Source organism: Numida meleagris, chromosome Z (genome assembly GCF_002078875.1).
Source record: "Numida meleagris isolate 19003 breed g44 Domestic line chromosome Z, NumMel1.0, whole genome shotgun sequence".
In the NCBI taxonomy this organism is placed as follows: Eukaryota; Metazoa; Chordata; class Aves; order Galliformes; family Numididae; genus Numida; species Numida meleagris.
This window is the reverse complement of record NC_034438.1, coordinates 13,828,851-13,840,133: the sequence shown is the minus strand read 5'-3', so window position 1 is coordinate 13,840,133 and position 11,283 is coordinate 13,828,851. Positions and strand designations below refer to the sequence as shown.

Sequence of the window (11,283 nt, the reverse complement as noted above, 5' to 3'; positions counted from 1 at the left end):
ACTGCTGGCGGAGAGCCTTTTCCTGCACCTCGCCTGCTCCTCACCTCTGCTCCCTCGCAGAACGGCGCCGGGAGAGCCACCTGCCTCCCGCCATGGCACCGCCCCATCCCCGGCGGTCACTGTTAGACCCAGGAGGGGCCCACCATAGAGTTCTCCTGTATTGGTGCTCGAAACACATGCAGTGGGGAAGCTGAGGCAGTGCTGCTGAGCCGCAGCAGGCCTGGTGCGCTCCACAGGCTGCAGAGCAGCCAGGCTGGTTCTGCTGCCACCGGGCCACAGTGTGTTCCTCTGCACAGAGCTGCATAAAAACGCAACAGTGTTCATCCCTCTGACTGCCTTTTTGTCTGTCAGAGCTGCAGTAGCTACGTGCTCTGACAAGCTTGCCTGCAAAACTTCTGTCTGCAAACTTGTTTTACTAACATCTCCAGCACTCTTCCTTACTGCCAAATCCACATGATTTGCTTTACTGTATTCCTACTCCACCAGAAGTTACCACAGCATCAGGCATAGAAATCCTGCTGTTAAAGCGTCAGCAACAGCCAACTAGTTCATGACAGTCTTTTTTCGTACGTGAAGTCCCAGGCACCTGTGCCCTGTGTTATAATACAACAATATAGAGAGAGTGTCAGCTTTATCAGTATGGATTGTTTGCAATGTAAAAAACATTGAGGTCAAACGTATGTCCCTTTTATTTCCTCAGGTTGTTACCTACTGGCTTTGCTAATGACATAATATGTACATTCTCAGTCAGCTTCTTCAGACCGTCGTCTTGACTTAGAAGAAATTTCATTTTATCAGAAAGCCACAGCCTTCCTTTTCTGGTACATACAATTATATTAGGAATGTTGATGTCTCCTGCATTCAGATTTTCACTGTCAAGCATTTCAAACCTAATTTTTGGTGGCAGCACAGTACCTCCGGTAGCTTGTAGTTGAAATATTGCTGAAGTTGCCACTATAGGACCAAATACTACACATTAACTAAAAATCTTTTTTTTTTTCAGTACCAACACATTCTGCTTATACCAACAAGAAAGTGGTTTGTGCTTTTGTATTTTTCATTAATCTATGTTTTTTTTTCCTATATATGTTAAATGAACAGTTTATAATTTGTCTTCATACCTTTCAAAATATAAAATTGGACTTACTGAGCTGTAACTATTCAGGTTCTCCTTTTTCACTCCTAGAGAATCCTTTAGGATTTTGGAGCGTTATGCTACGGACCAATGTAATTTAGCTGTATGACCAGTACCCCCTGCTCCTGACACCTGTCAATGCGAGTGGCCTAACCAACAATGAGGTGAATGTCCTTAATGTGTGATTGGGTGTGAATATATCCCCCTGCCCAGGTGCTGGGATTCCAGTAGATGGTGACACCTCTCTGGCAGCAAGGAAGCACAACAGCAGAGGGTGTTGTCACTGTCTGTTAATCAGGCAGCAACAATACCTAAGGGGGACTTAGACTGGAAAACTGCTGGATTGCAAAACAGGGTGAGCCCTAGTGGCCAGTGACATCTCCACTACCATTTTCTTTCTCTGAGGACTGAATGAGAGACTTGTGTTCTTTTATGTGGAGCCTCAGACTAGGTTATGACTGTATTGTGTGCTGATTGGTAAGAATTTAACCTGATCTGCAGAGGGTTTAGCCAGGTGACCAAAAATGCCTTTGTAACAGAATTCTAGAAATTCTGTGCAACTATAAACAATGCTAAGTGCAATAAATGTAGATAATAAACTGTGCTTATTGTTAATTCTTTCCTACATAATAGCAATTCTAACCAGAACCATGTGGCCAGTTCTCATTCTGCCAAGAACCTCCCTGTCCTCTGTGGTGTTGGGTGACAAGTTTCAAGTCTCAAAATAATCTCATTTATATTATGTCTTAATTAGCTGAGGAAAAACTTGTCAAGCAAACATGAAAATAATCTTTATCCCTATCTCTATTCAATCCATACTAGCCATTTCTATGAGTAAAAATTCTCTGTGCTTACTCTTTTTCTATAAGCACCTCAGTAACACTCAGGAGAGATCTGTGTTCATTAAGACGACCTGATGAGCCTTCTGGTCACAACATTTGGCTGAGTTTAGGAATAATACTGACCCTCCCGCTCTGTGCTTTTCATGGCGGTGCTAAAGAAGGCAGAGAACATTCAACCAACGGAGTGTTGGCAGCCTTCCCTAGAGAGACCTGTAAAGCAGCAGAGAAAAATGAACACTAAATTAATTATGGAAAAATGTGAATCTTTTTTTTTTCCTTCTTTAAGGAAAAAGTGTGAATCACAGAGTTCCTTTATTTAATTAAAAAACTCTCTTGTCTGAAGAAATGAAGGAATTAATAAACTGCAGATGTGAGACCAAGAATTCAGAAGATGTGCTGATGGCATGATTGAGTAAATAATTATTTTTGAAAGTGGTTAATTCAGATTATAAATGAAAGCCAACAAGGACCATCAAATCATGTAGTCCAAAGCTATCCACCTAGCAGCCTGACTTGCATGCAGCTTGCTGGAGGTCCTGTCTGGCTCCGCAGGAGGTTTTGAAAGCTGTGTAGTGTACTCATCCACAGATATCCCACCACATAGTCTGAAATCATGACCAAATGATTCACCTCAGGAGAGATAGCTATGGTGTGGCCTTTTTCTGGCCTCATATATACAAAAGTCTTATGAAATAACTGCTTATTCCTGTAATGATAGCAATCATCTGTAAGAAATCTTTTTTGTACAAGAAGTCTTAGTGTGTTTACATTGAACAGTGAGTTGTTCTGTGCATGAAAAGGCTTTGCTGTCCTGTCTAGAGCAAGCCAGATGTATGCTGTTACACAAGGTAAGATTTCTGTGGAGCCCTTTGGTAGGTATGCGTACTGAAACAAAACCAGATTGCATGATAAAGAGCTCTTCTCTTGGTACTTCTCATTCCATTACTATCACAAGAAGGGAAAATGTAAGGAGTTAATTGAAGTTAAAATGATAATGATAAATATAGAATGCAATACTTAAAAACCATAACATGATGAATTGTAAACTGATATTAAAAATCCTTGGACCATACATCTATGACACAAATATATCATCTTGTTCCTTTGTTATCTTCATGTTTTCAGAGGAAATGCACAGTCAGCACAGGATGTGCATTTATGTCCACTCAGTGCTCCCATGCTTCTTTAAAACTGCCCTGCCAAGTCTGGTCTACTGTGCTCAAGTTCATGTTTTTGTAAGCCTGCAGAAACTAGCTGACTAGTGAAATTAGGGAGATCACTGTCTTTTGAATGCTGTAAGAGAGAGGTTTTGAATTTTTTTGACCAAGTATTTTCTTTTACATTATTTTTAATTTCTGAAAGAAGAAACCAGTTTAAGAAATTGAGTGTTTATCAGCTTTTTAAAACACAGTGACTTGAGTTCTGGAGAACTATGAGAATCATTCCTTACAGGACTGCATAGTGTCTTAGCTTTTAAGTAACAGTGTGCATCACATTTAGTACTGTTATCACAGCATAAAACTACAGCAGGCATTGGTTAGGTCAGTATTTCACTGAAAAACCTCTCATTTTTATATGGGTATGCAATGTGCATCATGAGTAGAAATAAAATGCACACATTTACTATACACTGTATATATATATTGCATCTTCAGATATAAAGATTTTCACAAGGGAAGCTTCTATAGTCTGATCTGCAATATTTTTTTCTTTTAATAAGCCACAATGAAGCTCGTGCATCAGAACATGAAACTTGGTGATTTTTCTCGTCTTTTTCATAACTGGTGGAAATCTACAGTCTGGAAAGCATAAAAGCTAAAGTGGCATGAGTTTTTTTTTACCTATTTTACTTTCAGTTGTGCAGTTCCGTATAATTAGAGATTAATCCTACTTTAAGGCCACGTAACCTTCCTATAAAACTGTAGATTTGTGGAATATATTACTGCTGAAGAGAAATAACATCTGACCAATACGTTCATAAAATGTGGACCATAGACGAAAATACACTTTGGAATCTGGAGCCAATGGGGGAAACATCCCACATGTAAGATAGGTAACACTGAGATCACTACCAAGTGAGAAAGCAGAAAACCTAGACATAATTCTTCTCAATATCTAGGGCATGTTCCTTCCTTCACTAACTTTTTCTTTCTGGCACAGCCTTCCATCCATCCATGCAAGACCATGTGCAATATGTAGCACACTGTAACTGTGTCAGTTACGGAAGTTTAACTACTCCCTTTGCAGACGCATAGATGGAGCCTTCACCAAAGCACATGGGCTGCTGAAAGAGCACCCAAAGTCCATGCAGCCTGAAGTTCTTTAAAATCACCCTCATGCACAATCCACACTGCAAGCCTCAGGCAGGTGCCTGAGCTGCCAAGTGATCAATGATTTGCCTGAATGATGGAGACTGAAGCCCTACATGTGGTTTCTGGAGAACTAGATGTCTGAAATCCTGCAGGAGCCTTTTGTTATAAATTCTGTAACTTTACTTGAGCATGTGTTGTCTCTGTTAAACAATCAACAGAAATGTTATCATTAACTCAAAACATTTGCAAGCAAGACATGAACTCTGCAATGAAAAGGGCAATACAACTGACAATTACTTATTGTTAATTATTACTATTATTGCAGGCATCGGATCACTCAGGCATTTAGCTTTCTGGTTTGCCTCTCTTTCTGAATGCCTGGTAGCAGTGGTGGAGAGAACATTTTCAGCCTTATGGCCATGAATTTTAAAGGGATGCAAGTTTTTTTTCATTTCACTTTCTGATTTTGTTTCCTCTTTGAGAGTTTGAACAGGAAATCTGGCAAAGACTCATGCAAGATCAGCACAAATCTGTTTTGTTTCTCTACTTCTTTCTTTTTCTTTTTTGCTGACAAGCAGAAGTTCGGAGGAATGTAGTTTACAATTTAGAGGGCTGGATAAAACTCTGCTGGTCAAAGATGGGTGTGGGAGCTGCTCAGCTGTTCCACCATGAGTCACTGGCTCAGCACTCTGCTGGGGATAATGTTACCTTCCTAACTCCAGACCCTGTAAAACAACATATGAGGCTGATTAGTGCCTGATACGTAAATAATAACTAGAAGATAATACCAAGAGCATATGAGTAGTATTCTTGAACAATTCTTGCTGCCAGGAGACAGACATGAAAAAAAAAAAAAAAGAAAGAAAAAGAAAGGAAGAAGGAGAAAGAAAAGAAACTGGAGGTCAGCTAGTTCAGCTGGAGATAAGGACTTATCAAAGTATAATGCCAGCCTGGGAACCATGTCTCCTTGTAGTGGTACAGAGTCCTTACAGATATGGAAAGATAAATGAGCTGCTATGCAAACTACTGACTGGGGAAATGTTGAGGTGTGCTGAGGTGACTATTTCTTGTCAGGACAAGGACTGAGTAACTTCTCGAGTTCCACAAGCTAAGCCAGTGATTTTGGAACTGGACACTGAGGAAGTTCAGAAGTGAGAAGTGCTGTTATTGCCTGTAGGTAGATAATAAGATATGAAGCCTGTTTGGTGTGAATTCTTAGACAAGTCAAGAGTTTCATCCAAGCACATGTGGACATCTGAAATAGACGTAGTTTCATAAAGGCAAGTAAGAGTGTTGCAAGTGAATACTGCAGGGAAGAATTTTTCACATCTTTGTTCTTTAGAGTGATGTGGAGTAGAGTGAGGGTTTGTGCAGGTACTTCCAAATGTGTCCTCAGGCATCATAACTTCTTTTCTACTCTCACTTTTCTTTCTTTTAAACACCCTCTTAGTTCCTCTGACCTCTTTACTGTGGCCTTTATGCTGGAAAATCTTTTCAAAATTTTTTTTTTTTTTTGGCTAAACAACAGAAAATCTGGGAGACCAAAGCCTTAGGAAAAATAGTAATATTGGTAGTATCAACTGAGGGATAAAACATTTTAAAGATATAATGATCTTTCCATCCTTGCTGGCCCACTGCCAATATACTAAAGAAATAAAATTCTACAGAAAAAAAATTACTTTGCCTTCACAATTACCTTCAAGACCTGCATCTATGGAAAGGAAATTTTAGGACTGTAACATCAAATGTTTGGGGACTTCTGGTATATACCTATTTCATCCAAAATATACACAAATAAATATATGTGAATTAAATTTATCAGCACAGATGTGAATTCTTCAGGACACTATTTACGGGGGCCCCCACCCTGGAGGCTCTCAGTGCCTGTTCATATGGGGCCCTGGGCAGCCTGATCTAGTGAGTGGCAGCCCTGCCTAGGGCATGGAGGTAGAACTGCATGGGCTCTAAGCTCCCTTCCAACCTAAGCCATTCCATGATTGTATGATCATTACATACTTTATAGGAGGGTTAAATGCTTATTTACTTAATATACTGGGATATCTTTAGTACTGGAATATATAATACATTTTCATAAATTCATATTAAATGGTGGAAAACACAACATACAAAGACCATCACTTTCTTAAGATTTGCAAGTATCTCTTATTATCATAGAATCGCAGAACAGTTTGGGTTGGAAGAGACCTTGAAGACCATCTGGTTCCAGCCTCCTGCTGTAGGGAAACCTTTCACTACACAGCATACTCATCACATTCTGAGTGGCATGCAGATACCAAGTAGCTATGTATCAGTAAATGGCACTGTAGCTGCTGAAGTTTGTACAAAGTAATGCTTGCTGAAGGCAAAACTTTAAGTCAGTATAGCTTCATTATCAGAAACAAAATATGGGTAGGGGCTGTGTGTCACTATTGCTTTCTCTTTAAACAATACTACTGACAGTACCTGAAAGGGTGTTACTCTAAGATGGGTGACGCAAGCACTTCTGTCATATCAAACAATGTAAACTGATCAAAATCAGGTGAAGATCTGACTCTTCCAGATTTACATCAGCTTCCAAAGAACAAAGAGACAAGGTTAGTTTGTTCAGAATCTGTCTGCTGCGAGTGGATGCATCAGCACAACTCTTCTTCTTTCATATGGAACACATTTCACAGACAGTTCAATTCTCTTACTAGCCTTCAGAAGTTCACTTAATAGTATTTATTTATTTACAGAATCCAGTTGAGCTACTTCCATTTTGAGCTCATTATGATCCTAGGAGCAACCCCTCTCTTTTTTTGTGAAACTAGTTTTTACTCATGGTGGAAGCAGATGGCTATCAATCTCAGCTTCCTGTGTGCCACAGAAGTAAAGCATACTCTGTTAAGTGAAGACAGACATTTGGGTCTCTCTGTTTTTGTATTTTATCTGCAAACTCTTTCAGCAGTTCACATAAAGGGTTGATTTAGGCAATTACATGTTCATGCCTTGTGTTGATGACACAGTCACATAGTCATGCCCTCAGAAGGACACACAAGAATTGTTTACAGTTCAGCATTCCAGGTCTCCGCTATCAGAAAAGTAGTATCACCAGCAATCAATCTCCAAAGGCATATACTTGAAGCCATAATCATTTTAGCTTGCCAAAACTCTATTTCATATAAAATAATTATATTGCACTCAGCCATCTGAATCTATCCCTAAGCTCTCTTAACATCTGTTGCAGATCATGCTGTTGGCAGTCACCACTGTATTTCAGGAAAATAAGACAACATAGATGCATAAAAAGAATTTTTACTTAAAATATGTAATCAGTTTTCCATCACAACTCAAAAATACTTGAAAAGGAACTTTTGCATTCAAGATTCCTCTCATTCATTGGCTGGACCCACTTTTCAGTTCAGCTTTCACGTATTTTACAACTGATAGGCAAAAAACAGCCTTAAATTACCTGTAAGGTTCACAGCTGTTGTCACTGAATCTCATGCATTGTGCTGGCATAATTTCCATTCTCTGGCTAGAGTTCAGTGCACTGAACTATGCTTGGATGGCCTATTACAAATCATTAACAAAAACTTGTTTTTACAGGTAATTCTGGTGAAAGACCTTTACTGTCACCTGCAATGACACATTGTGGGTTTAGCAGATGAATCATTTTCCTCCACATCTCCTGAGGTATAAAGTCTGTAAGAGGAGATAAAAATATTACCAATTATACTTCTAAAGCTACGATTGGAGTTACACCCTCTCTAAGACCTGATCTGTTCATATGAAGAGAACTGTCTAAATACAGCAAAACCAAGAAGTTTGTTTATCTTTCTTCACATTCATGGGTCAGTAGTTATAACTGAGGACAGGTCTGATGAAAAATATTTTCCTAGTTAATTGCACTGTGATACAGACTGGTTAAAGAAGAGAAAGACACTGCACTGTTGTAATGGAATTTCCAAGCAGAAAAGCAAAACATCTATCTAAAAATCAGAGCTTTTTTTTCAGTCTCATTTTGTTTTTAAATAGACAATTGCCTTTATCAGCTGTCCCTTAGTTCAACTGAAGCAAACTCCAGGTCTATATCAGAGGATGTCAGCTTTTGTAGCTTCCTTTGAATTCTGACAAGTGTGCATTTTGTTATCTAACATTGCTCTGGTGCAAGACATGTATTGCACTACTATAACTCTTTCTGGAGTTACTTTAACTAATGAACTCATAATTCCAATTATTTTCCTGAATCTACTTTACTGTAATATATACTCTTTGTTTTCACTTACATTGACCTATACTTACACCTTTTAACCAAGAATTTAAGGTCTTATAAACAAAACAAATATGGTTTATGCAAGCATTAAGTCAACCTCAATGGCCTATTTTTGTTTTAATTTATTCCTCTATAAAGGATGAGTAATTCCACTGAGCTGACATGGTTACACTGCTATAAAATGAGAAAAATCAGCAGAGACTAACAATCTGCAAGTGGACTTTGGGTTCCCTGCTTGTGACATCCTTCAGTCCCAGCAGCAAAACAGACATTGACGTCTTGAAGTCTTGTGATAGAATTCATGCTGGATCCATGTTCTGCTTCCATCCTGCATTATTTGCACATGTTGCAAGTCACTGTTGCAGACTTTACCAGAGTATAATTACCAACAGCCTCACAATTCCAAGTCCATTTAGGATTTTTTTTCAGAAATGTATGTATTACTGATCTAGATGGCAGAAATAATGAACATCAGTTAATTACAAAAGTAGCTGTACACTGGCATTTCTATGCTGTGATGCTTTGAAAAGTTTGATACAAACAAACAAAAAAGAAGGATATTTATGCTCAATAAGAAGAGAAGGGAGCTCTTATTCCCATCAGTACCATTATTCTCCCCTGCTAAGACAGAGAGTGAGTAGACACTGGATGATAATGGTAATAATCACTGTTGAAACTGAAGACTTCTCCAAATTAGAATTAGTAACAGCTTCCTGCAGGGAGACTGGGTCTTACTCAACAGCTAAGATAACACTTGCAGTGGTAAAAGAAATTAAAATTTAGGACTATTATTTCTTTAGAAGCTATGGACAAAGGGCTATTGGAGCCTACTGTTTCAGGGGGGCTGGCTAAAAGAAACTGAATGGTTGGGCTTTTATGCTGTAAACTTAACGACTATTAACACCTTCATTCTATTTATAAAAAACGTGGAAATGATAAATTTTCCACGCAATAAGGGTGACATGTCAGATAGCGAGTTAAACATATTTAGGGAGTCATACATTTCCAAAACAACTGAATTATATCCATCAACATCCAGAGCCAACACTGTAACATTCCTTACCACTTGATGGAGGAACTCAATACATCTCGGGTCAGAACAATGACCTTTGGTAGGGTGAATGTTATAAAGCAAGATGCTTACAGGTTACAGCTAGAAATGTAGTTAAGGCCTCTGTCTTAATATTATAATTGTTTTAATAAATGTCATGCAATGTAGTAGTAGTATAATCAATGGTAGTTATTACAACAGTGACAGTTGCTAACAGAACTGCTGCTTCCCATCTCTCTGCAAAGCAACTAAGGGTCTGTGAGTATATCTGCATACTAGCTGGGAGCAAATATAAATTTTTCATCAGTGACCACTGTACATTTCCATCCTCAGAGTGCTTTCCATAGCGAGTCACCCGTTTTATAAGCTAGCTGCTTCAGGTTGCTTTGTCTGAACCCTATATTCTTCAGTGCACATGAACTGCGAGTCTCAGTGTGCTTGTTGTATTGTGCATAGTATTTCCAGCTATTTGCAATAACTTGTAAGAGACCAATTTTCAGCCACTACTGAGCTCTATTTTATTCCCCTCTCTATTAATAGATCTGTACCTGCTTCTTTTTGGCTGTAATTAGGAATTGACAGACCTGATGCACACCAAATACTTCCAGCACACCTGACAGGGCTCCATTAGTGCTAAAAATCAGTAACTAGACTCCAGGCAGGAGGCCCATCAAATAGCCTCTCATTTGGAACAGTACAAGACACCGTCACAGAAATGAGGGCTTGGTCCAGCAAAGGAGATAAGTTTGACTTCCTAACCACACAATCAAGGTGAGGATGTCCCATCTTGAAATACCTATCATTCCCTATCAGACATCTGTCTCTTATTTCTTCTTTGTGTACTCAGAGACTGCTGAGTAAAATCTCAGGTCTTGGTCCTCCTTCCTGTTGACCTGAGCATGGCACTTCTGGATGACAGCTCTGTTTCTTGTGTCCAAGATGCAGCCAGGAGCACGATGCTCATCTGTGCAGGAGACAAGGTCAGGGCACAGAGCTAAGCGAGTAAATCTCACCACCAGGAACTCTGAGCGCACTAAGTTTGTAGACACTTGTTTCTACATAAACACATACATTGAAGGAAATTAAGCAAATTGCCAAAACGAAGCACTTCATCCATGAGCAAACCCCTCTCTGAGGAAGGAGGAAGAAAACAGCATAACATGAATGTTCTCAGGTACCTCAGTGGTGAAGGTGGAAAAAAAGCCTAACAGCATAGCAGGGCTACGTGCTGTTGGCGATAGGTAGAACCTCGTGCGTTCCACGTACCTACAGTACTCCGAGGGCTTTAACCCACAACACGCACTGGTAAATGGGAACGCTCCCCCCGGTCCCAGCGCAGCTGGCGTAACCAAGAGCAGCCGCGCACCAGGAGCTCCGCGGTGCACACGCGCTGTGCAGAGGCACGCCATTCCCCGCACAGCTGCGGGGCAAAGCACGAGACGAAGCCAGTGCCAGCTCAGCAGTTTTACGAACGGAGAACTGCCTCTCCCCGACCGCGGCCACCCGCGTGCCCACAGCTCGGCCCCCCACCCCCCCGCCTGCCCGTACCACTGTTCGGCGCGACGGGGTGGCCCAGAACCGCGCGGCCCCGCGTTCAGAGCCGCTGCACGGAAAACGCCCCTGTAGCCTGCGTGAGAAATGGTTTCTACTTGCAACGAGTTAACCGAGAGGAATTTTGGAAACTCCTG

At 40.3% G+C, this 11,283-nt stretch overlaps 1 long non-coding RNA gene across 1 annotated transcript; it reads right to left on the bottom strand.

Annotated features, from left to right (window-relative positions):
- Positions 7,568 to 11,282, bottom strand: LOC110389863. The gene is made up of 2 exons (XR_002433412.1): positions 11,144 to 11,282; positions 7,568 to 10,559 (listed from the first exon to the last, which is right to left on the bottom strand). It is a non-coding gene; the product is annotated as an uncharacterized LOC110389863 (long non-coding RNA).